At 35.2% G+C, this 26211-nt stretch overlaps 1 protein-coding gene across 4 annotated transcripts in view; it reads left to right on the forward strand.

The window, feature by feature from the left end:
- The first annotated feature begins 11859 nt into the window (after window positions 1-11859).
- LOC142977849 (uncharacterized) overlaps window positions 11860-26211 on the forward strand; it is a 91963-nt gene continuing 77611 nt past the window's right edge. For 3 of the 4 annotated variants that reach the window (XR_012959727.1, XM_076121953.1, XM_076121955.1), the window contains exon 1: window positions 11861-12338. The gene's annotated coding sequence lies outside the window, so the exon portion shown is untranslated. Of the gene's footprint in view, window positions 12339-26211 lie in introns of all 4 variants that reach the window. The other variant, XM_076121954.1, reaches the window with a different exon arrangement.

Here is a 26211-nt window from a genome sequence, read left to right on the forward strand (position 1 = left end):
TTAGATCCATCCGTCCTATTCGTAGGAACATGTTGAATGGCCGTCACACTGTTTTCACAAATTTGTTTTGCCTCGAGCTATTCTAATTTTCGGTTATCGAGGACAAGCAAAACAATAAGTACTCGTGCCCGCCAAAACTTTCCTTATTTCTTTGTTTGTTTATTAAAACTGTGAGGAAAGCACTAAACTTTCTACAACTTGACGTTTCCCTTTATTTGCAATTTCATTTAGTGGCGTCCTTAATGTCTTGTTTATGTTTCTTCTCTACTACGAGTTTGACGAAAATAATATTTGATTAGTGACTGTACTGTGAGGAATGTGACTTTCAGCTTGTAAATAATATCAGTCTAGGAATGTTTTGACAAATCATTCCGATAGATCACGCAATAGGCGCAATTCACTATAACTTTGTTGTGAGCACAATACCAATAAATATAGTGGAAGTATTTTCCCAATAATTCTTGTAATAAAAACAAATTATTGTATCAAATGGCAGTTATTAGTAAGTTATCGTACAAACATGATATTGTTTATGATTTACATTGGAAAGAATGTAAAAGTTATATGATATTCTTTGTAAGTCGTGAAGAGTTTAAATGCATAAAATACATTGAAGTCCATAATTTTGTATGTGAGGGAGCAGCATAAATGAATTCATAAGAGTATTTCTTTGTCCATCGCTCCCAACTTATGGTTTTCATTACACATTCTTATGATTCCATTTGCTTACATGATTCGTCCATTTTACGTCTTTTATTGTTGCGACATGTTCTTTCATTTACATTTATACACTTTGTACATCGTGACAATATTGTTTCACAGATACTTTGTGTTACCAAGTCAGTTTTCTGTTAGAAATATTTTATTATTATAAGTTAGATTATTAAACAATTTTGTGTTACCAGATTCCCTCCCGGAGGTTGAGCGTTAATAAGATTAGCTGAAGTATAAGTGATAATAGGACGATCACGAAAAATTGGTCTTTATGAATTAATCAATAGGTACATAATTATAGGACTTAGGCCAAAAATTCCAATACATAAAAGAACAGGTTTTTATTTTTAGATACATATATGCATAAAATAACGCCTTTTTCCTATACAGACATCAAAATATATATTTTTAAACCAGCTATTTTCCACCGAAGCAAACAATTAACTTGTTTCGATATTGGTTTACGTAACTATGCAATTAGCGGCACCCTGTTAATAAAAACCTACTCTGATTAATAGGAATATCGCGCATGACTATTACCGACTAATAAGCAAAGTTTCACTTACGAGCCCTCCACTCGAGGGGCTCATGTTCATCCCCTATGTCACGCATCCCTCGCAGATAAAAAAAAATAATATGCTGTCATTTATCTACGAGTATCTAAACGTAGGCTCCTTCAAACGGCTTATATCACTGGCAGGTATGTATGACAAAGTTTTTTGATACTTTTCACGATAGGCACGGGGGCGATATGCTTATCTCCAACGTTTTTGGGTCGCGTCAATATAGTTGGTCATATATCACTTAGGGTTTGGATATTTGAGTATATTGTACGGGCTCTATGATAGAGTGAAGTGGGTTGGGTTTGCTCTATATATTTAGTCATTCACTTTATTCTAGTCTAGTTGAAAGAAATACGAAACAGTTCCATCCAATTCAAATTGTCATTGATGCTAAATTTTCTTCTATAAAAAAGCGTACTTGTACTTACTTAAATATAATGCAATGGAAATTGCCTGTCAGTTGCCAAACTTAGCTTGAATTAACCAGTCATATATTTACATACTGAAGAAAAAACTTCATGTAGTGAACTAAGATTTTAAAATAAAATAAACTTTTCTTCCACTACAGGAAATACCTACCTTATTTCCAGCCAGAAAAGCTTACGAAAACGTGTTCATATAACACCGAAATACCTTGTATTGTAGCTATTTACCTATACAGAGTGGTAATAAAGTAATTTAGCTGACTCGGCCCGGCCTGAGTGGCACGAGTCCGCGGAGCCTCCGCCATGAATATCAACAAGGCAGTTCGTCATTGCTCCTCGCTTTATGTCACGATGTTGACGCCATTTACACCTACTGATAAACAAAAAGCTCGTAATTGGAAGCTAATGTTTCGTGTTTCAAAGCGATTTGGGTTCGTGTGTTTTGATTCTTTGCGGTTTAAATGTTTTGAGTCTCTGAATCGTGATAGCGAAATTGCAATTTTGTTACATTGTTGTTATGTTATTTAAAACCTTAACCTTGCTTTAATGCTGTGTTTGTCAGATAATTTACTGAAATGTAACATAGTGCATTTCTAGGTATGGTACTGGTAACAGTTAATTGATCAGATACTCTATCAAACTAGACCCAGACATCATATTCTTATTTGTTCCAAATTAAAAACATAAATCAAGATGTTCATTTGCATAATTCTACTTATCAAAATAGAATTTGATAGAAAAGTTTATGTAGCATCTTCATCATCATTGGCCTGAATACATCTATTGCAGATGATTAAGGTGGCGTCAGGTAGAATTCGTGCACTTTTGTTCGTGGCTGAAAAGGCCTATGAGGGAGTGGCAACCGCGACCACATTTGCGACAGATAAAAGTACCAGTTTTATTCGCTGATGTAGCATCTTAATAACTGCAATATACTTACCCCCGGTTTCTGAGTACATTTAGCGGTAGTTTATCTATTCAAGAGCGATATTGTTATATGAGTTTAAACGCGATTTGATAGATATTTTACCGCTAAATGTACCTCATAAATCGGGGGTAAGTACTTGTTATCATTTTCTTTCAGCGTCGTACGCTTTACACTATAAAATTTGACAAAAATACTTGTAAACATTAATGAACATAGGCATGTTTTATAAACAGTTTATAATGCACAAAGGGGTCCCAACTTGGTTTGCATGTCAAGTATGACTGACAGTGTTACTTCCAATCCCCTTTTATGGGAGGTACAGATTAACGAATTAATTATTCAAATGGAACAGAAAGAGAACATCAACTGGGATTATTTAAATACAAATAGACATTTAGTGAACACATGTGCAATTATTCTAATAGAGACATTTTTAAGCTTCCACGGCACCTCACTATAAAACGGTTTTGTATGAAAATATAATATATTATATTGCAATCAAAACGTCTTTAAAAGTTAAGATCTTTTATCTCCCAACTTATATTATCTTTTAGCGTATCGTTGTGGGCGTACTATTGCTTGGTGCTAGGATTATTTTAAAGTACTAAATAGCTATTTGAAATACCCAAAGAAATGTACTTATCAGATTAAAGGATAAGCATAAAATTTTAATAGAAATTTAATTCCTTGTCTGAACGATTTTAATCAGATTTCCAATAGTATATTCCCTAAAGCGTCAGTAATCGAATGAGCTATAAAACTGCGTGACGGTAGAGCGCCATCTAGTGGTACTAGCCGTTAAAATTTGTAACCTCAAATTCTGTGTCTTTAAGGCCCAGCGCAGACAGACCGGAATAATCCTCGCGCGGTCTCGAGCATTTTCTTTACGGCTCGCGGATGCTCGAGCATGCTCGCGACTGCTCGAGCCTGCGCGAGGAAAACTTTCTAGGTTACCATTCTTCATTAAACAGGCCAGTTTTCGTGAAAATTCGTCAACGATGGTAGACTGGGCTATGATTATAATTGCTCTTTTGACTGAAGAAGAATAAAAATGACGTTCTCTCTCTTTAAACTCAGTAACAACATTGAAATTTTTCGTACGATGCTCGCGCGTCCTCGAGTATGCGCGGGGATACCCGCGCATCCTCGAGGACGCGCGAGCATTTTTTGTCAGGTTCAAGCAATTATGCACTTTATTTTAATTAATTTAATGTTGATTTTCAAGTGCGTTAAAAAAATCCTCTCCGCTGCGCTCCTCTTGGTCTGCGCTGACCCTAAATTGCCCATTTACTAATTGATTATTTGGTTACTCATATATGTGCGCCTGTTCTACAACATTGGCAATAAATTGTGCAACAATCGGGATGGCTATGGAGTATTTAAATTCTGACATTTAAAAATTTTCCTACGGCATCCGCGAGGAGCGTTTTAATACGAAATTTATCGATATTTTGCCGGTTGATAGTTGATTGTAGTAGAAAATCGCGCCACTGTTACATTACTTCATTTACCACATTTACCTAACCGTCATAAAAAGGCACATATTAAGTCTTCTATAACTCTACATTTAGTTAATATGCAGTTCAAAATGCCCATAAGTATAAAACTAGCAAGTAAAATATGTATTTAAGTTCTCAGTAATGTTCTCAAAGGTGTATAATATAAGCCATTTCCCATTATTATAACAGGATGTAAACGCGGCTAGAATTATAATTGTAAACTAAAGAAACGTTCTCTTGACAGTCTATTAGAGGCAACGACCACGGCGACTACTTACCTGTGAACAGGGCGCGGGGGCGATATGAAAATAAATATAATATTGTTGTACCTAGTTACATAAAGTGGAGTTAACTTCAATTTGTTTTTGACTTATTGATTTGGTGGACATTTTTTATATTCTGCAACTTTTTTCAAATGTGCGGCATTTTGTTATAAAAGATCTTAAAGAGAAATTTTGATGGGATAGTTGCGACAATTTTTTTTACGGTCGACGAAAAATGGGACACTGGCGACTGTCGATACTATGATCATCACATTACTATCTGTATGCTTACTTATGCCTTGTGTCAAAGGTCAAAGGCAATATTCAAATACTTAAAAAAACCTATAAACTAATAAAAATGCCTACTCCCTACATTACAAAACAGCCTCAACAACTCTTTCACACTTGTTTCATACTATACGATAGTCTACAAATAGAAATTCCCGTTGCTATCTACAGATGCATACATTAAACGTTTGAAGCCATGTCGGACACTTTAACTACAATCTGGCCTACGAGAAAATTGCACTATTCAAATGTATATTCAATTATGTAAATAGTTTCGCGTTTATTTTTGTACCGAGGCTCCTTGGTGCGAACTAATGAGCTGTTAGATCCAGTCCTTAGTATTTTATTCCCGTTTTAGTACTTATACAAGTCTGGAGACGGCTTTAGGTTAGTCTAGTTAAACGAAATTCCTATTTTTTTTTATATTGCTACGAAATTCAAGCATTTTAAGGGCTAGTTTCACAATTTATTGTTAAGCTCCAAGTCTCGGATAGCCTAGGTGATAAATAAAGTGACAACAAAAGTATAGAATTATATACCACTTGTTAAGCTTGACGATTTCCAGTTGCTGATATCGTAAATTTCCATACTTTTAGAACTAGATTTTCGTATATAGAGCTTCAAATCTTACTACGTTTTGTGTTCGCGATTCGTTCGGAATACAAAATTTATTTCAGTGCAAAATGTTTTTAATTAGCAGTTTTAGTTTTGATATTTCCCTGCAAAAATATTTATGCCAATGGAATAGAGCAATGCTGCAATGGTAACTAAAAATGACTTAGAGCTACAGTAATAAAACTCAGAAAATACTTTTTACCGCAGTTCTAATTAAACACACACATTGATATCTGACACATGATCAATATATGTACATTCCCGCAAAAAGAATCTAAGATACCATTTTCTATTAAAAAGCTCCATGTGGTAACTAGTATCCTCAAGAGTCGGTACTATTGAGTATCAGCAGTTTGACATTTAAAATGTACTGCAAAAATTGTTCCCATGGCGCCCGCTAGAGGCGCTGATTGGATTTTCATACAAAATATCTCGATAGCCGGTTGTGGATAGCAGTGATAAAGAATCGCGCTACAGATATTCAGTGTAAGGCGATAAGTCTTTATACTAATCTACTTATCATAATCTCTTCCAGTCAATGTATTCATTCACCATTGATATCTGCCAGTTGAATTAGACGATAAAATAAAAGCCATAAAATCTGATACTTTAACATTTTGATTGGTTTTATTTATGCCCTTAATAGATACGTAATATTAAACTTTCGTTTTAAAGATTTATAAGAAAATTATGGCGAGGTTAATGTCTAAATTATTTGAAGTATCATCATCTCGTTTTAATGACCGAATTTAATGTTTTGTATATTGAGAAAAACAATTTTTAATTACAGTTCACAATCCCTATTATGAATTATTATTTCTACCATGATACTCACAAGGCATTTCATACCTATATATTTTTTTCTCTAATTCGACCGGCAAATGTCATAACATCCTCTTTTTTCTCACATTCATAAAATGTGTAAAAAGCGCTACACTCTTATAATTTGGTGCACGTTTTAAATATAATCACTATACTCATTTATATTTAATCGTAAAAAACCTTATTTGCTTCGATGTTTGCATAAATAGTGTTAAAATATTGCATACGTGCTTTCTAAACAATACTTTATAGTTAACACGTTTATCGCACTCACGGTTAACAGTAGAACTCAGTACGCATAACAAGTACGAAGATTAATAAGACGATAGAATATGGAAATGAAAAACACTGGTTATGAATGTGTCTGGGCGCTTAGTCAGCTGTTAACGGTGGTTGTACCTACGGCAACGTGCAGGCATGCCTATGTTGACTACTTGGAAATATTTAAGACGGAATAGCTTGGACACACCTTTATAATACACAAAGTTGTGCCCGCGACTTTGTTCGAGTGAAAAGATTTCCTGGGGTAAAAATAATTTAGTATTTTTAATCAATGTCATGTAATGAAAGAGTATCAATCATACATGTAAACAGACGTAATACCTATCCTCACTAACTTTAGTATTCATAAAATTAATAGGATATCTTACCTTATAAACTTAGTTTCAAGCTTAAACTGTAAGTGATCTTTCGAATGGATGACCATATTTCATCCATTGCTTAATGGACAGTGCATTAAATGCTTCAAATTACTATTTAGTTCAGAATGCTATGTCATTTTCTTTTAAAGAGTATGTATCTAATATATAATTTTAATAAATTTGTTATACACCAGTATATCTAAATCTATATAAACAATAAATAATAATCGAAACAAATTAAATTAATATATTACTAACACACTTGAAATATTACCTTTTATAGCCTAAAAAGTTCTAACACTTCACAAAAATAATCCACACCCAAGTGTAATTCGCTTAAGTATTCTGAACCAAACCGACAATTGAATAAAAAAGTGATACATAACGTTAATAAGCCATAAATTGTGTTGGCTCATTTTTTACCAAGATAAATTAGAAAAGAAATATCGTTGGGGAACGGAATATCCATATTTTACGAACGGATTGCGCTTTTAGCTTAGTTATCAAGTCGACACACGCAATACTACAATCAGGCTTTCGTCGTTGTGAATGCATATCGAAGCTACATTTTAGCACCTCGACAATACAATGCCGCCTTCCGTGATTATACCAAACTTTCAAACAAATTATGTGTTTTATTCTTTCTCATTTAAAGCCAAATTGGGTCAGCGTTCGCCCTTTTCACAGTTAATTTGTATTGCTTAAATTCTTTTGTCTCGCCATGAATGGTCCTATTTAATTGCGTGTAATTTTGGCAAAGATAAATGATCATTGGTTAATTAGCAATAGTGGTTTTATATGTAGTGGCTGATTATATTCGTATTGCCGAAGTTTGACTCTGTTTTATGATTATTAATTTGTATCGTGATAGTTGCTGTGATAAAAGTTTTCGTGAAATCGTTAGTTTTATGAAATTATTCTCTTTCTGTACGAAGGGGTTAAGCTTAGAAGACGTTATGTGTAAAAACTATGACGACATAGTTTTTTTTTATTGCTGATGAATAATTTAATTTAATACTCATATAACAATTTAATTCTTACTCTAATTGGATTTTTGTGAACACAAAACTTGCTACCACTCGTACTAAATTCTATTGCTTTATACCCTTCCATACATCTTATCATATAAGACTGCTGGTTAACGTATTAAACGCTCAGATTTTTCTTATTCTATTGTTTCAAAGTATTTATCCTAAATGTGTATGGTTATAGCTAAATTGTTGGTATAGAAAGACACCGCAGCGTGTCGTTTGGCGGCGGCGAAAGCTCTTTAGTCCCTGAGACAACCTCGTTTCACATAGCATTTAAACTTTTAAGAGGAAAACTCACTATAACTTCAACTGTGTAGAAATAACCGAATCCGTGGGTTTCTGTTGAAAGTTGAAACATTTTTGTACATTAAACTTTAAAGTTACAAACAGGTAAGCTATGATTGTTTATTTGTTGCAAGTCATTTCAGGAAATATAAAATCGTGTTTAAAAACATACATAATTACATAATTTCACGCCTATTATACCCGAAGGTGTAGCCAGAGATGTATGAAATAACAATGTCAGTCCCACGTGAAAGTAGGCGAGCCTAAACCGGGAGCGTTACCAAATTCCGGACTTCTGTTGCAAATAATCCAATATAAACGAGAAAAATATCAATAGCACTTTCTCAAATCTGGGAATCGAATCCGGGACCGGGACCTCGTGGTCAGCAGTCAGATACACAACCGACCGCGACATAGAGACGTTGTTTAATTTTTATTAAGAAAATAACATATTAAACGATGGAAATTACGTTATGCTTCATTAACACAGGTTAATTAGTATATAAGCAGTCGAATTATAATTGTAAAACCTTTCATTAGATATTTAACCATTCACAAAAACAGTAATATCAATAAAATAACGTAAATTTAGACTCCAAAATCGACTAAGAAAATGATATTTAATATTTTTTATAGCGTTATGACATGTGTTGGTGTGGTGTGAAACAGCATATAGCAATAATGTATCGGATTTAAAGTTTGTTATAGGTTACAAATATACCCAAAATATACTGTTCGTCATAAAAACTCACAAGTATCGATGCACAGTCAATATATCTCTCATTACATCTGCTCTCCCTTCCCTCAGATTTCTTACATACCCGGATTCATTTCGTAGAGTTTTTCATTCCGTCTCTAAGACATTTTTTGTTTGAAATAAAACATTGGATGTTCATAAAAGAAAACATAATGATTGTCAAATATTGTTCTCAGAAAAAGTGTAAGTCTAGCATTTAATGTGTTTTTTTATTGAGAAGTCATTTAATATTTACAGAGTCCGTATTTACCGATCGTTGTTTCATAATTAAATATATTTTGATTTTATTGTAGCATTTAAATCAGTTCGGGTAGTTTTTGAATATACGCAATACTCAAACTTAACTAATCTCTACAAAAAAGAGCTTTACAAATAGTCAAATTAAGGACACCTGTTAGTCCGGATCATATTTCTAAGTATTGTAAACTGATATTTTAAAGCGGTTTAATTTGACGACCGATACTCCTAAACAAACAAATCATTTCTACAAAATGGTAACATTTGAGTTTCAAAATATTTCATGTACTCTGTGTCAAAGCAGTCCTAAACCTTAAATCTGTAATCTGTACCTTGATTTTCTACCGGATTGTCATCAAATTTTTTTTAATGAAAATCTGATCAGCGCCTCTGATGGGCGTCGTAGTAACTATTTTGGCAATACATTCTAAATGTCAAACTTTCGATACTTGACAGTACCAACTTTGCAGAATATCGCTACTGTTTCAGACATAATATAACACCCGAGCGACATAGACACAGCCGCAACAAAACAACAGTAGTTACTATTAAATCAAACAAAAACAGCTTTCACCGAAATAAGGTTTAATGATTTAACAGTCTACAGTTTTAGTTTTGCAAACTATTTTCGCACATCGTTTCAGCTTAGCTCTGATGACATAAAAGACCGGAGCGTAGTACTGGTGAAACGTGCGCGGACGATTGACGGCTCACATGGGAACTCTATGCTAATTCCACCGGCGTATTTCGGCCACTGTCAACGGACTATACAGCCTTCAATACCTGTCTAGTGTGTGCTGTGCTACTGCGAGAATGATAATTGAGGTATTGGTAAGTTTCCTAGATCATGTTTGATGAAATTACTATTGGGAAGATATTGAGAAAGGAATGATACAATGTAATTAGTGTAATGTCAAGATAACTAACGTCCAACGTTTGTATCAAAAGTCAAAAATCATCAAATAAAAATGATAAAATAATATTTCAGTGAATCTCGGCAGTAGGGAAAATAAAGTTAAAATAAAGTTACGTTATTTACTTTATTTTTATAAGAGTAAAAGGAGTGAAATTGTTTTAGCGACGACCTTAAAATTATTTCATGATATTTTTTATTATACCAATCATGCACATATTCGATAGACAAGGCTAGAATTGAACTTGTGAACCCAACTATGTGAGCCGTAAGCCCTAAACTTTAACGCGGTCGTAGAAAATAACGGCTTGATACGTAACGTATGACCTTTCAGGGCTGAATTTGAAAAAAATATTTGGTTTAGCTACAAATTAATGTCAATACCTACTTAAGTGTAACTGACCACTTATTAAATGCTTTATACAATTTAGTGGGCAGTCAACCCTATTTAAAAAAAAGAAAATTAAAAGTGACATGCAAAAAAAAATGCAAAATCTGTTGATTCAAGACCATTTATCTTATGAACATTAAATAAATATAATATAAATACTAGCAGTTATGCAATCACTTTATATGTAAGTATCTTTATCTTTGAGACACCAAACTGTAGAGTCTCGGACCAAAAATGTAAAAATCAGCAAATAGTTAGGTTTTACGGAAAAATCTTAGGGCTTGCCATTTCAAAAGCTTTACCAGCAACATATCGAAACGAAACTATGTTATACATATGTGCAGCGAACGTGGACGAAATGCAAAAACTTCGAACAATCGGATGTTTGCTCGTCGAAAAACAAAGTTGCGCTATTTTACTTTGGCGAGGACCGTTTGGGAGTAGTGTAATGTGGGTCGGATGAATGTGACGTGTCTTTAAAACTTTCTGTTTAATTTTAATGTGAGTAATGACTCATTTTTGTTTTAGTTTGGGTCAGAAAGGCTAGGTTGATGAGCAAAATAACCCGAATGTAGAATGTTTGGGTTAGTATTTTTGTTGCTGTAAAGGTATTATAGGTTATAAATGTATATTTGCTGTTATTTCAGATTTCAAAAATATATATAACAAGGTGTGAATTGGGTTTTGCACTGAAGACTGTCTTAGCTGTCGCTAATAGGGTCCAAGAGCTAAGCTATTAATAACTTATATACTGCCTCCGTAGGAATCATATTTGTAAGTAGGTAGTATGTTTGTTGCTTAAAACAAGTTCTTTTTCTTTCTTTTTCACTTGTTCCGTACATTTTTCATGGAAGATCTTAAGCCTCAAAACTGGCTAGGAAACAAAGAACATTCAAAAAATTCTTAGAAAATTATGAAAATATGCATTGGAAGAAAATTTACCCCAGAAACATTCAAATTCCAAAACTTTTTCAACGCCAGAAACGAGTCCCTGGAATGCAAGTTTCGTGTAATCCTTCTCGCTAATAGACAACAGCAACTCGTATTAAAACAATTTTAAAGTTTAGTGGGGCTACGTGTGAGAGGTAAGCGGTGATTAAAACAAACTACAATTTACTTTCCTCGCCGGCTGTTGGAGCGAAGTTCACGTGCAACACTAACGTTACATTGAGATTGATGAACAGTTCCGTTTAGATTAAAGTATTTTGAACAAGGATTAATATTCTCTCGGTCGGTACGTGAACGTGGAGGAAGCTACGCACAAAGCCGACATGGAAAGGGTATTAAACAGTGGCTTCAATAAACGGCCCAATAAGTTATGTAAAGTGCGGGTGCATCGCGTTACATTACAACCCCTACATGCCCTGGCGGGGTTGGGACGCATGCGCTCGCACCGCCGGCCGCGCACGGCATATGCGGAATATTAAAGGAGGAAAGAGAAAAAAATTAACTTGTGAAGCCATTTTCGTCTATCGGCGGCGGCCCCGCGCCCGTAGGGTTTCTCTGATGCAGGCAGAGAGGCTCGCGCGGCCGACGCGAACGAACGCCGCCGCTGTCGACTCGCGCCGTGCGCTACCACGCGACCGCTCCGCCAGTGATTACACCTTGTGCGACACATCGTTATTGTGCAGTGTTATTTGGACATTTGATGAGCTTCCGCTACTTTTACTCAGTGCTTACTCTCTAACTTTTTTAGAACTCAGCTTTTTAAGTGCAGTTTACATACTTTACTGTGAGGTGTAAGTTTTTGACAAGTTTAATTTTTATTATCAGTGTTACGTCTTTGCAAAGTGAACTAAACTGTAATTATAAGTCGTGTTTCATGTGTATCTAGTATTTAATACTCGTCAGGTTTCGTATTTAGTAGTAATTAAGTAAAGTTGAAACTTTTACAAGTTTACTACTATTGTGTGTTTCGTCTAATTCAAGTTCAACGCTACAACAACATATGATCGCAACCTCACAGGTACGGTGTTTGTAAAGTTTCTATTAGTGTTTATTTCTATTATTGCTGCTTTACACACTGGTTTATTTTTTTATGTTTGAGTTTCAGATTCTCACATTTATTTATTTCGATAGAGTGTCGCTTTGATGGCAACAATTTGGTTACATTGAGTGTTACATCTGTCGCATGCATAATTTTATTTTGTACAAATATCCGTGTTTTTATTGCTTTACGGCCTCCATATATTATTTGAACTCTTATTAGTGATAAAATGTTTTCACCTGTTTTCTGTATCAGCTGTCTCTCGGAGCAGAACCGGCTTCAATAGCCGAACTTGAATGCCCACTTCAATAAAACTTTATACAGTCTATATAAGGATACCATAAAGGATAAGACAGTCATAACACGGGAGAGACTATCAGTTTCAAAAAGTTTTAATGGCATTATGAGGATACAGTAAATCAAATCTTTTATTTATGAAGTAATAGCAGTACGACAGAGTGCACTCTAAAATAGACGCGTGTAATAAAAAATCCATATTCCTCCCAATAAATTATCGGAAGACGTTCTTTTTATTGGAGTAACGAATGGTGAGATGAGTAATGGCGTAAGTTTCGCCGATAAATCATGCTTTCCGTAACTGTGAGGAGCTTCCGACGCGAGGGTAGTATTTGGCAAGAGCCGCCCTCACTTGTTAGTTTTGTATCACACACTTATCGAGAATGCAATCGATGGCGCAGAAAAACAAACGATACATTTTATTTTACTATTGTGAGCTTAAGGAAATGTATTAGAAGTAATATACGACAAAAGGCATGCCTTCTATAAAAGCTTCAAATACTTGCAAATGCGACTGCTGATAAAGTGGACATAAAGAATGAAATCGTCGTCGATTAGTGCCTGCTTGGCCGTAATCGATATAAAATCTATTTGATGGCATCGGTACTTATAGAGGACGTCTGTGCTAAAGGTTTATAGTGAAGTAGTAAAACGAGTGATTGTAAAAGCGATTCTCGTCAAGAAAATGGAAGTGCTAAATAGTGTTGTGGACGAGCCGTGAAATGACGTGTAGAGTGAACCGATACCATTTGATGAACTATTGTTTAGGAATGTATCGATGGGCGGAGGCAGATTCGACTCGCTTTTAGATTTTGTATAGACAGACACCTAAACTCCAACGTCGACAACGTATAGATCGGACAGGAATTTCTCAATATTGAAATTGATGTCTGCTATGTCGACTATTCCCTCAATACGGTTCACAATAATGCTATCTGTAATGACCATATTTAATTAAATATGTCAGATCAATCAAAACAATGTTATGTATTTATTGTTCTCAATAAATTATTGTTTATTCTTAGTACTTTGAGATAAGTGTATGTTGTAGCTTGCGAATTGTTATGTATTATTTTATGTAATTTTCTATTAGGCAAACATAAAATCTCTTTTTAATCGCGGTTAGTTCTTTTTAAAATAAATTGGATCCGATTTGTGTGAAGGGGTGCGACGGATTATGAATATCGAATATCAGAGTAGGAATTATCGATAGCAATAAAAAGGCGTTCCCACGTTGCCGGAAGCAGGCACTGGATCGCCACGCTTCGGTACTCTGCTCTTTTACTATTGTCCCTTTGTCCGTACTTGGCTCCGTCAGCCCGTCAAAAGAGCGCCTCTTTATTCCATCGATCTAGTTTGCCGCACTTAATTCGTATTGCATCATTCGTTCCACACCATTTTCTTTTTAACATCGATCGCACCGATAACTCCCCCAATGTCGTGTCGTGCATTCGTAACAAAACTCACTACACGACTTACCTTATCGTTTTTTCCATCGGCGATTTGCTAGTTAATAACTACGTGCTCCACCACAATAGTTTGTACCGTATAATTTAGAATCTCATAATAAGAGTCTTAATTAGTAATTTCCTAGTCCGGCTAGCGGTTAGCAGGCTTCATTTAGTCGCAACAGAGTTCAAGAACATGCCGACCAGAAACACTGGTGAAATTTGCATTCCTGCTTCGCCTCAGCCGACATAGCCTAAGGACCACCCGCGTTGTAGTGCCTCCGATTCAATACCAACTTTATAACATCGAGATAGAATTTCAAATCAAGATTCTCGTTCCTCATCATACCTATCGCTTGCAATAAGACGCTCTACAATCTACTCGCGTCTACTCTCGCAAATTTCAATATGCGTTCTCAGAGAATATTTTATGTCGGCTCGCTGTCTATTCAGTAAGAAACAAAATCAGTTTACGTAAACAAAGAGTAAAAAGAAGGGCTTTAATTTGCGGTAAACGTCTTTTCTCCTGCAATACCGTAAATAGGAACTCTCAGCGAGATTTTTTTAATCTTCGCCCGACATCTCGAATAATACAGCTGCAGCATTCGAATCTCATTAGCAAGTGAAACAAGAGAAAAAACTCGGAGCAATAAATTTTAGCAAGGCTCAAGTGGAAACGTTTACGGTTCCTTTTAATTTGGTTGGCATTGTCGAGGCGTCCCGCGGCGAGCCGCCCGGTGCCCGCCCGGTGCTCGGCCGGTGCTCGGCCGACTTCTTGCTAGAGTTCCAGCTGTTACTAACATTACTAACTTCATAATAGTTGATTACGAAAACAAATTTAATGTAACATTCACTTTATGGGGTGTAGCACACATAATTGTAATTTATTGTACGTTAACTGATTAAATGTAAATTATAACTTAAATCTTAATTCTATTAGCCTTAATTACCAAGTATTAGCTTAATGATGTCGCAGGAGAATCATATCTTGCCTAATATGTATTATCGCTACGCACAGTACAGACGAAACGCTTTCTTGAGCTGTAGAATATTGGAAACCATATACCTAATTAATATTCAATTCAAAAAATCAAAACATCGGCAGATGCAGAAGGCAAAGGATCGCGAAGTGTATCATAAATCAAAGTGGGTTTTATGGCGGTGTGATGGGACCAATAGCTACCTTCTCGACACATCTCGAGAATGGCGTGTTTATTTTAAATGATTGAAGTAATTCCAAGGGTCCAGCTGAGGAGCCGCGTCTGTGTGAGATCGATGACGTTGCGTTTTGTTGGCGCGTCGCACGTCGGTGCCGTCTGCGTGCACACCATCGTATTAATGCTAGGCCCGCTATCGATGGCGGCGATAAACTTGTTTGAGTGAGGAAAGATAGTATACTACTACATCAATCATCCGGTAGTAATTGAAAACATGCAGCTGCGGCTTTACTGTGAAACAATAAATAACCTCCATGAACCGAACAAAATATTCATTTCATTAACGTTACTTAAAAATATGTGCCTTATTCCGGCATTTAAAACGGGCGTTACTCGACATTTTATTACCGGTGACACGTGTTTTGCGAAGAATCTCCTACAACTGCGGACCAGCTGTGAGCGGCAGAACGTGCCGTTCCGACTGCACATTAAAATTCCCACACATAAAATTGAATGATAAAAAAAGGTTCACCCGATGGCCCCTTTCCTACTCACAACAAACAAGCAGGTAAGCGAATCTTTACGATCCCAACAAAGTGAAATATGCGCAATCCGGTGAGGGATTTTACATCTTATTACGCCTGTGTAAAGTATCAGTTTATAGCAGTGAAATTTCACAATGATCTTTCGCAACATTTGGTAGGAATAAGAATGTTGTTTTCTTTCCTATTCTTCGACAAATACGGGTAAAAAATCCTTTGGTTTTGATAGGACTTCTGAAGGTCTTCGGTTGGCAACCCCTTTATTGCGGTTGATTGTTCTTTATACGGTTTGTTTCCTGAACGCGTTCGATGGATTTAGTATTTTGATTACATAATGGGAACTAATGAAAATGAATGAGTCGAAACACGCATCCGCTTGAAAATCAAAACAGAATAATGCATTATTCGTTCTACGTATGTATAAATCATTGATACTGAGAACTGTTTTGTTTGCTCTACAACATGACATATTTAGAGGCTATTGACAATACATACATATGTGAAGGAACGCTGGCTGTGGGTAAATGTGTCCGGTAATATATCAGGCTCATCTGAATTGATTCTCATCAATAACAGTCCGTGACTGGATTTCGGCTAATCATTGTAAGAGCTTAAACCGGCTGTGACAGCGTACTTGTAATACATTCCATTGTCGCCCGCGCCGCCGTCGATCAAATACACGCGAGCCGAGGTGGTCGGACCAATCAAAACATACCAATGTGAGAAACTATTACGCATACAACACTTAACCTCTGGAGAGGTGATGTTAAGGTCGTTGCAGAGGTCATAAATCGTCCTCATGCGATCGAAAAAGGACAAAACTTTTTCTTTCTCTCTAGTTAGGTCACAAAGAACTTACAAAAGAAAAACGATAAAAGATATTCTTAAGATTGATTTTCGGTGGAACGCTTTTGTAGCTCCCAATTATGATCTTCAAAGTGAGTTGGCATTGTAAAGAAAATATTGAACTTGTCTAATAAGGCAATGTTGTTCTTTCGCACTGCATGACTGAGCGAAGTTAGGTGTGATCTTTTGATTATACTCTAATATTATGCATATCATAACTGTGCTAGCAAAGAACAAACATGATTAAGTATGCCTTCATTTGTGTGTGAATTCATTTGTTCAAATACGATATTCACCGTTACAACGAATTGTAATTAATGTATGTAATATAAACACGACTGTGATGATGTAAAAATAACTTTGCTCTATCTATTTTTAAATTTCAAATCAAGTTGTTAGGTTGATGTTTGAGGTTTGGTCGGTGAGGCAAGTGGTTATGGTGCCCCTCGTCCAGCGCTGGACGAACAATCAAAACAATAATGTTATGATAGGAGGCGGTCGCGGAGCAACTCTGTTTATTTTAAACATTCGCTGCCAGCCGCGGTAAGATTATATTCCTTGTAATGCTATACCCAAGGGCTGTGTGCTTTACCTCCGTACCATTGTTTAACGATCCCGCACTTTGTTTACACAAATTACTTTAAACAATTTGGTACACACCAGGAATTTCATAACCGGTAATTGTCTGGTTTTTGTTTTATGACGATATAAAAAGGTTACTTGCGTAAGGGAAAGTTAGAACAGGGGTAATAGAAAAGTATTCTAGTAAATACTGTTTACTAAAATATTCTCAAAGAAAATGCTTAATTATTTAAAAGGCAAAGTAACATTACTTATATAACGATTATTTTTGTGACGCAACATAGACCGCAAACAAAAGAAAGCGCTTCTAAAAATAACAATTTATCTTTCATTTCCAGCTATAGAACATTCCTGGCTGGTGACATTCGGTTATAAATAACAGAGACAGTGCTGATACCTCTTAATATCGAATGATACTCGATAGAGTGCTGTCATTAAATAATTTTAACGATTAAATGACGCGCATTGACTGCACTGTAAGTAATATTCTCGTTAACCAAATCGTTCAACGACTCGTTTCATATAATTCTAAACGGGTTGCATCACAACGGTCCCATACTCAAACCATTCGGTAATTTATATTTAAAATGAGATAACATTCACTTCAATACTTTATGTTTAACATAAAAATCGACGTAAAACGTTTATGGCGTCACGTAAATAATTATTTTGTTATTTAACAAAAAACATCGTAAATAGTAATACTAGAAGGTACTTTATTACATTCTTGACAAAGATTATTGATTCAAACTCAATCAAGTCGTAAAATGTACGTGTTAATGGTATAATCAAAAGTTCCTAAGTAATACGAAAATCGTTTGATGGAAGACATACCAGAGAGTAATTAAATTGTTTACACTGGAAATCGATTATGGAGTCAAGGGTGTGTACAGTGACTGGCTCTAAGTTACGTGGCTATAACTCTGAATTTCGTGCAGTTGACTCCGGAGCTCCGACGTGCGAGCGAATCGAACTTTACTGCCTATAAACTCTTTATTGCCCATTGTCGACGATTATTACTTAACCCTCATGACTTATGAACTAATAAATTCGATCTTTTCATGCCGATCGTGCTTACGATTTCACTCGCACGAGCTTATGAAGTAAATAAGGGGCGCAATTTTGAAGTTTTACCGTTATCAAGGGAATTAAAGAGTAGTCGGCCGAATACTTAAAGCAATGATTAATGCGGCCCTGCCTTATTCGTAGTGAGTCGGAATACCGATTGAGCTAAATAAGAACATTAAAAGCGAGTTGTGCCGCGTGCGTGAATCAATAGATTAGATGGAAATAAGCTTAAAATATCTCCGTATGGTCTGGCTGTAAATAACTTGTTTGTAATTGCGGAGCCGCGATTGTCTGCTGGTATAAGGAGGGCGGGCTGTTTGATAGCAATCTTGTTGCCTGTGCCAGTCTCGGTCCCCTTCCTACCTTTTGCGTAGTCGAGTGCTGTTTGCGTGTTACCGTTTTCGGTCATTGCTTAAGTAATACGCCGTCACTACGCATAATATGTCATTGTAGCAAACAACATAAATAATCCAAACTCAGTCGCTATTAAACCTTTTAAGCGAAGTAATATTATCATAAGGGTACAACAACATTGCATTATTGCACAAAGGATATGAACAAGAGAATATAACATCTAAGAAGGACCATTGGCTTTATTGAAAGCCGTGCATGCTTTATACTGTCCCCCGCTTTCTGAGGCATAAAGTTATTTTCACAACAAAGCACGCGGAGCCTCTGAGCTCCTTATATTGGACCTCTCTTGAGCCGACCCATTGTAATCTTAATGCCGTATTATATTAATGCGATAAACATCTCCCAGATCTGTGTGCTCAATTTTTTTTTCTGTGAATTATCGTGAGTTTAATATTGGCAGTTTCGTAGAGAAGACGTTTCTCTGGTTACGGGGCCTTATCTTAAATCGATGCGAGAGGGTCCAATTCTATCAGCGAGTACTTTACAATTTGTGGTCTATTATGTCTTTTTTATCAGAGATTTTATTGAAGTGGAACTTATTTTATAAGTCATAGAATTCACGTAAGGTTCGGGAATGCTCTGAATAGCTTAAATGATGGAGGCACGACGTCATCTCATCAATGTCACATGCTATTAAATATGTATAATACGGGCCGCATTAAAACACTTATGTCGGATGACAAGGCATGAAAATCCAAATTTACTGAGCATATTACTATGGAGTGAGAGAGCACGCCGAGCCACGCACAATGAAACTTTGTGCCTTCCCTGAATAATTGCCGTATTTAACTGTGGAGATTTAGTGTCCCAGCTTGCACCACAATGGAGTATTTAGTCCGTGAAAGAAACTAAAAAACTATTGTTTGTCACGCCTCGGACAAAATAATCGTATGGATTTATTTTATGGTTCTACATTTAGATGGAATGGAGTAATAGTTGGTCTTATAAGGAAGTGTATTTAAGTATATACGGTATATAAACCAATTATACTGATTTATTAGCCTAATACAAGAAGCATTATTTTCTTTGCCAACATTTTTGGTAATATAAGAGTTTGTCATTACGAATAAAAAATATGGTGAAAAAAAATGTTAAATTAGGTTGTATAAATCATAACATACTTACTTAAAAACTTGGTTCACAGCCAAGGAGGAATGTTTTCTCTGTGCATTACTCTACAATGGTACAATGTAATCATGCCTGCATGGTGTCACACCATATTTATTTTAATGAGAGCGGCCATTACTTTATGTAGTTTGGACTTTTTATAAGGTTGTCCGGAATTAACAATTTTTTTAAATTTCAGATTATATTATTAATTGTGTCACTAAAATTTATAAGAGTAATAATTTCTGTAGTCTACATTTGTGGTCCTAGCCTTATACCTAGGCAAGTCTAAGTTTGAATAAATTGAGGACTTGTTTTCGAGCAAAATTTGCTCCAAAACCTTAAGCAAACCAATTTGGCTGTCCCTCGGCGCCTAAAAAACTGGGCCAAATCCTGAGAAATGCATATTGATGGCAGCCCTTAACCAGTACAATGTCGCTTTGTGTCCCGCTGAGTAATCGTCACAACTTAGCTCCTCGAATTTATGTCCCATTTATACTTCAACTATAATGGAATATTTAGGGGTGAGCGAAAACTTTTACACTGTACAAAACCATATATTATTTACACAGTGACATGTGAATGTTATGTTTTTTGCGTCGAATGTAACACCACAAATGGTCGACTCGTGATGTCGTGAATGCTTGCAGTTTCGAAACACCCGGCTCTGTACCGAGTACTTTTTACAAGAGCTGAATGCACGGATAAATGAGAAATGCTGACCGGCACATCAAAGGATAAATAAGAATCGTTGACCCAAGAAACTCGTGGCTAAATAAAATAGCTACTGCAGCAGAATGTAATCGATCTACGCGGTCATGACCGTAGCTGTGCAATCTTTTTAATAAACTTTAAGGTAATACAAATTCTACTACACGAAGATTTATTTGTACAAAATTACGTAACAAAATATATGATCTCTGAAACAAGTTTCTGTATTGTTGGTAAGTTGAGTTTCCGTGAATATTACACATCAGACGAATAGTCGGAGACCTGCGAACTATTTCATATTGCCTCACAACGCGCTTCATCTTACGTACTTGTGTTAGCTATTCCGTAAGTAGCAATATCTGTCAAATGTTTTGTACAACAACACTTCTACATTGTAAACTATTCAAACATAGCAAGAAATACACTAATATTTACGACTCTTTTTAATTTGTTATAGTAAATAAAAACACCACTGTCTCTTACTTTGTGAAGTTAGATCCCGGGGCGCATTACAAAGACTGCAAGTTGAGATATAATTCAAAGTAACCCACACAAAAAAGTCACGACCTCAAACTAGCTAATAAGAAATAAAGTATTTTTCATCTCAAAATCGAGACTTTATAACTTTGCGAATGGACCAGCTCTCCCACCCACTCTGCACTGACTCTGTGTATATTTAGTACAAAATTTGTGAAGACAAAGTGTAGTTTGTAATACAGATGTTATGCAAATATTTCCACAACCACTCTAAAGAGGGATTTTAGTTTCAACTGTAAGTAGTTTTTAATGTAGGGAACGTTCTTAATATGTAAATTCTTAATCTCGTTTTAAAAGATAAGATTCCATAGATTAACATTTTTAAAGCTGACTTATGCATAAGCTTTAACGTTTAACAGTTGCGACGAATTTTACGATTATTTTTATTGGTAGCGTAAATATTCTGGCTAACATTTATTCCTATCATTTATCAAAAGTATTGCCACTATGTTATGTTTTTTGTATAAAAACGTCATATTTGAAAATATGTGATACAGACTCGTAAATAAATAACATGTTGTAATGGAGTTGTCTTAAATAATGTTGAATATTCTATCGTTATATTAATGTGTATGTGAAGAGTCAAGTCGGCTTGTTTCCGACTCAATCTTATGGAGTTTTATAGCTTCTGTCCGCGGCTTACCGGTGATCTTTAAATATTTTCTGGGGTAGAAAGCAGCTTAAGTTAATAAAATATTGGTTAATGTGGCTTTCTATGAGTTAACTATTGATTTTGTGTCATTTTGTCTTTTTAGTAACTATTCTTGTGATCACTTTTACGTCTCTCTTCTAATTAAAGGATTGTTCTTAAACAGAGGTTGTAAGAAATGTATTCACCCTTTAAGAAACACAGCTTGTAGATGTTAACAATTAATCAAACTGCATTTTCGTTAAGTTACTATGAAAGGTACTTAATATATTTTATAGTTATATAAAAGATACTCAATCGTAATAAAATAAATATTTATCTAGTCCATAAAACTTATGAAGTATCATCTCGTGATTTAACGCGGCTATCCATACTTCCATACTAATATTATAAATGCGAAAGTAACTCTGTCTGTCTGTCTGTCTGTCTGTCTGTCTGTCTGCTACTCAATCACGCCTAAACTACTGAACCGATTTGCATGAAATTTGGTATGGAGATATTTTGATACTCGAGAAAGGACATAGGCTACTTTTTATCCCGGGAAAATGACGCATTTCCCGGGAAAATTCATGTGGCGAACGAAGTCCCGAATAATCAATATTATAATGACATGACATTGAATTAACGAAATTCCGTTGTCATGGCAACTGTTTAAATGACGGATATGCCTTAGCGCAACTTCGTTACATATATTAAGAGATATAAATAATTTTGAGAATATTTTTCGTGAAAAAAAAAGCATATTTTGTATCATCACGCTACGATAAATAGGACCATATCTGACCCATTCTCTCTTATGTGACGCAAGCGAAGTTGCGCGGGTCAGCTAGTTTAACAATAAATAAATGTCAGCCATACAACCAAATAAAACGTAAGAAAAAAAGCGATTGCACACATTCGGCGGAATTTATCGCACTCTCAACAATACTTTATGAACTGAAGTTTTGTGAAAAAGTGTAGGGCGTAGAATACCTATAATAAAAGTGGCAAGTTGTGAAGGACGAACTAAATGTAACTTTTGCCTTTGACGTGTACCCTTTGTTAAGTGTATATGGTACTTTTTTACGTAAGTGCCTACTACTTAAGTAATCTACATATATTATGTTGGGAAGTTTCATATGTTTACTTTTGACGTTAGACAAACGCTCGAAGTTTTGTTAGACAATGTTATAAATCATTGTTTGTTTGACACAACAGAACATTGCTAGTCTCACAGGTTATAAATTTAAGGCGTAGGATGCTGTCTAGACTTTCAGCTCGATTCTTCTGAATTATAAAAATAGAGCGGGCGTTATAATCTTGAGGTTATTGAAAATACTTACAACCATAAAATTTTCCGTTAAATTGTTTTATTAATTATCTTATAATTGACTCAAGTAGGCGTCTGCCGAAAAGACGGTCACGTAGTTCTTAAGATTGTTAATTAACCATAAGTAATTGCTATTAGTATAACTTACTACTGCTACTATTATCATAGGTAAAATTGTTCATTGAAGGTTCTAAAATCCCGGTAGTAGCTTTAATTCTCTTCAGTAGTTTCTCTCGTGTGACTAAAACGTTCTAACAGACTGTAGTTCTCTTTAAATCCATAAGCGTATTAGCACAGCTTTCATATCAAGATTATTCCGCGGCTCGTAGAGCACGTTCGCTACTATTTCCTCCGTATTGACGCAAGAGGTCGCATGTACTTTATGGTAACAAACGCCTTTTGATAAATGGAAATCTATATAAATACGGCAAACGTTGTTTTGCCATATGAATAAAAAAAATTGTCACAAAATCACTTAAGGGTACGAAATATAAATGTTGGCCGATTCTCATAGATACCGGATAAGCACAAAAAATTTCATCAAAATCGGTCAAGCCGTTTCGGAGGAGGTTGGCAACGAAAACTGTGACGCGAGAATTTTATATATTACAAAAACAAAAAAGAAATCACCAAAATCTACATATGTACGCGCATAACTTTTGAACAACTAAGTGGATAATTATTTTTTTATTTCTAACTGTCGGCCAAGGTTTGTATGGGATCGATGGGATCAAAATTCCCACTAGAATGTAACCAACGACAGATTGACTATTCCCGAACACAGTCGGGTCGGTCCGGTAGTTAAAAATAAATTACCACGGCCCCTAGCGACAATGTCCATTTGAAGTAATTATTTTAATAAGCAAGTGTCAACCCTAACCTTTGAAAATATTTCCGTTTATAGGCAGACTCAATTATAATCACACGTTTTGCTTTTAGTAACTGTATAGTAAGTCCTTGTTAGTTCAAGGTTCTAAATATCGTGTTCTAACCAATATAAAATCGTTTATTATTTAAATGATTTCAAGTTAAATCTTTCAGGAGTGTGTTTAATTACAGTCAAACTAAAATATAGAAAGTGCTTTATTTGACTGTCTATCTTTTTCGAGGGAAAGAATTTTCCCGAATAATATCTATCTATGTTATATACCGGGAGGTGGGAATTAAATAAAATTTTGACCTACAAAACACCTTGATGAAAGAAAAAAGCACAGCAAACAAAGTAGAATTATTTAACATTTCTATATTTACTTTGTATGAAATGTCTCTGTTCTTTTTATCTTCCCACGTTTGTCAATTTTATTATAAAGGTTTTTATTTCTTGTCGCAAAAAAGCTTTGCTTATTTATTCATAAAGTATTATTATTTAATTTACTAGATATAAATGAAGCAAACGGTCTACTAGCGAAATAATTGTATTCACGTAATTTTATACTTAAGCTTCAATCAAGAAGTAAAATTCAGATTGATCACGATATGACGATCAAAAACCACTCATACGGCGGCTTTCAACCGACTTATAATTTATTCAAAGACGTCACAGGTAATTTAATTTAGATCATTAACATCTGAGATATGAGGCTAGTTCGATGTACCCGCGTTTATTAAATCATAGTGTGAAGTTTCCCCACTTAAGGCACCGGGACCGCGGACCACAATGTACTGAGGTTTCTCCTTGAATAAATAATGAGTGGAGCCACGTAAAGCCCGCGTCCACTACAGTCCAACAACTTAGAAAAGTGCCTTATATGCAAGGTCTCGTAGCACGATTCTCTACAATTCTAACCATCGAGTATCGAGACTTTGACATTTAAAATGTACTGCCAAAATAGTTTCTGCGACGCCCGCCAGAGGCGCTGTACCGATTGTCATACAATTTTTTTCGGTAGCTAGCGGGTTGTCGGTAGTTAATAGTAGAAGAGAATCAAGCTACTGTTTACTACGGCAACTTTTTTTTAGAAATATATCGAAATCTTAATTTTACTCTGGATAAATTGTGCATTCCAAGGTTTTCTACTAAGTTGTGGGACTATAGTCGACGCTTGACAAACTTGTCTTTAACATATCTAATGTTGCGGCCGAACTTTGAGGTACGAATACGTTTTGCATGTTCGGTAATCTGTGTTGGTAATGAGGGTGTTTGAATCTGATTCTGTTAAATGTCTGTTTGTACCTTTAGAGATTTGATCCTAGAGTTGTATGGTAACTGTAAGAAAAATGTCTTTATCTAATATTTTACAAATTAGCCTCGCTATTAGAATAATCTATTAAGGAGCGTGACACGAAAGTAAGTATGCTATTTAGAAAAAAACGTCAACTTTAATAACGCATAAAACTTAAAAATAGGCAACTTTAACAAGTAAATATTTTCTGTAGTTTCTACAATTAAGTTTTCTAACACATTAAAGTTTATGAAATTGTCTAGTTAGTAACACATTTAAGATAATTAAATCTTGACAATATTTAAGTATTTACACACAGGTACTTAAGTACGTATGTTAAAATTTCAATAAAGCCTCCATCTGCTTCACGTAAAGGTGCAATAAAATGTTTAGTATGCAGTAATGTTTTAATATCGCTTTAATTGAGAACACATTATTATAAAAGTTTATTACAATTACTATTTACCAAGCAACTTAGTTAACTGTCAATAAAATAAAAAATAAACACAGAATTTAATAAAAATAACGATTGAGGACAATTTATTAAAAGTAAAATAAAAAATAAACTTTTCTTAGTCTGATTGACAACACAATTATTTGATTTGAAGAAGGAACATTCCATTTTTTATTCAAATGCCCTTTGCTTTCAAAAAAATAAATAAAAAAAAGTTGTTTTCGAACCAATTTAAAAACAAAAGTGTTCCAAATGCTTTAATTTAAAAAAAAAACAGTGCATAAACTCTTTGTTACTTTAACCAAATTTAACTTGAAATACGTAAATTCCTTTTAAAATGATAATAGCATTGGAGTGCATGATGTCTGGTGAGCGGAAACGCAACAACGAGTGTTAAAGTTGACTTGATAGATTTATAGTGAGGGGCAGGACACGACAACGGACTTATGCCGCGCCACGGCTGCGGGTTTGTTTGTACGACTCGATAATGCCACCAAATAAATGTACTATATCTTTTGCGGTTTATTTGGCAGTAACAAGTTACAAAGATAATGCTATTTAAGGAATTT

The sequence above is a fragment of the Anticarsia gemmatalis genome, chromosome 13 (genome assembly GCF_050436995.1).
Source record: "Anticarsia gemmatalis isolate Benzon Research Colony breed Stoneville strain chromosome 13, ilAntGemm2 primary, whole genome shotgun sequence".
In the NCBI taxonomy this organism is placed as follows: Eukaryota; Metazoa; Arthropoda; class Insecta; order Lepidoptera; family Erebidae; genus Anticarsia; species Anticarsia gemmatalis.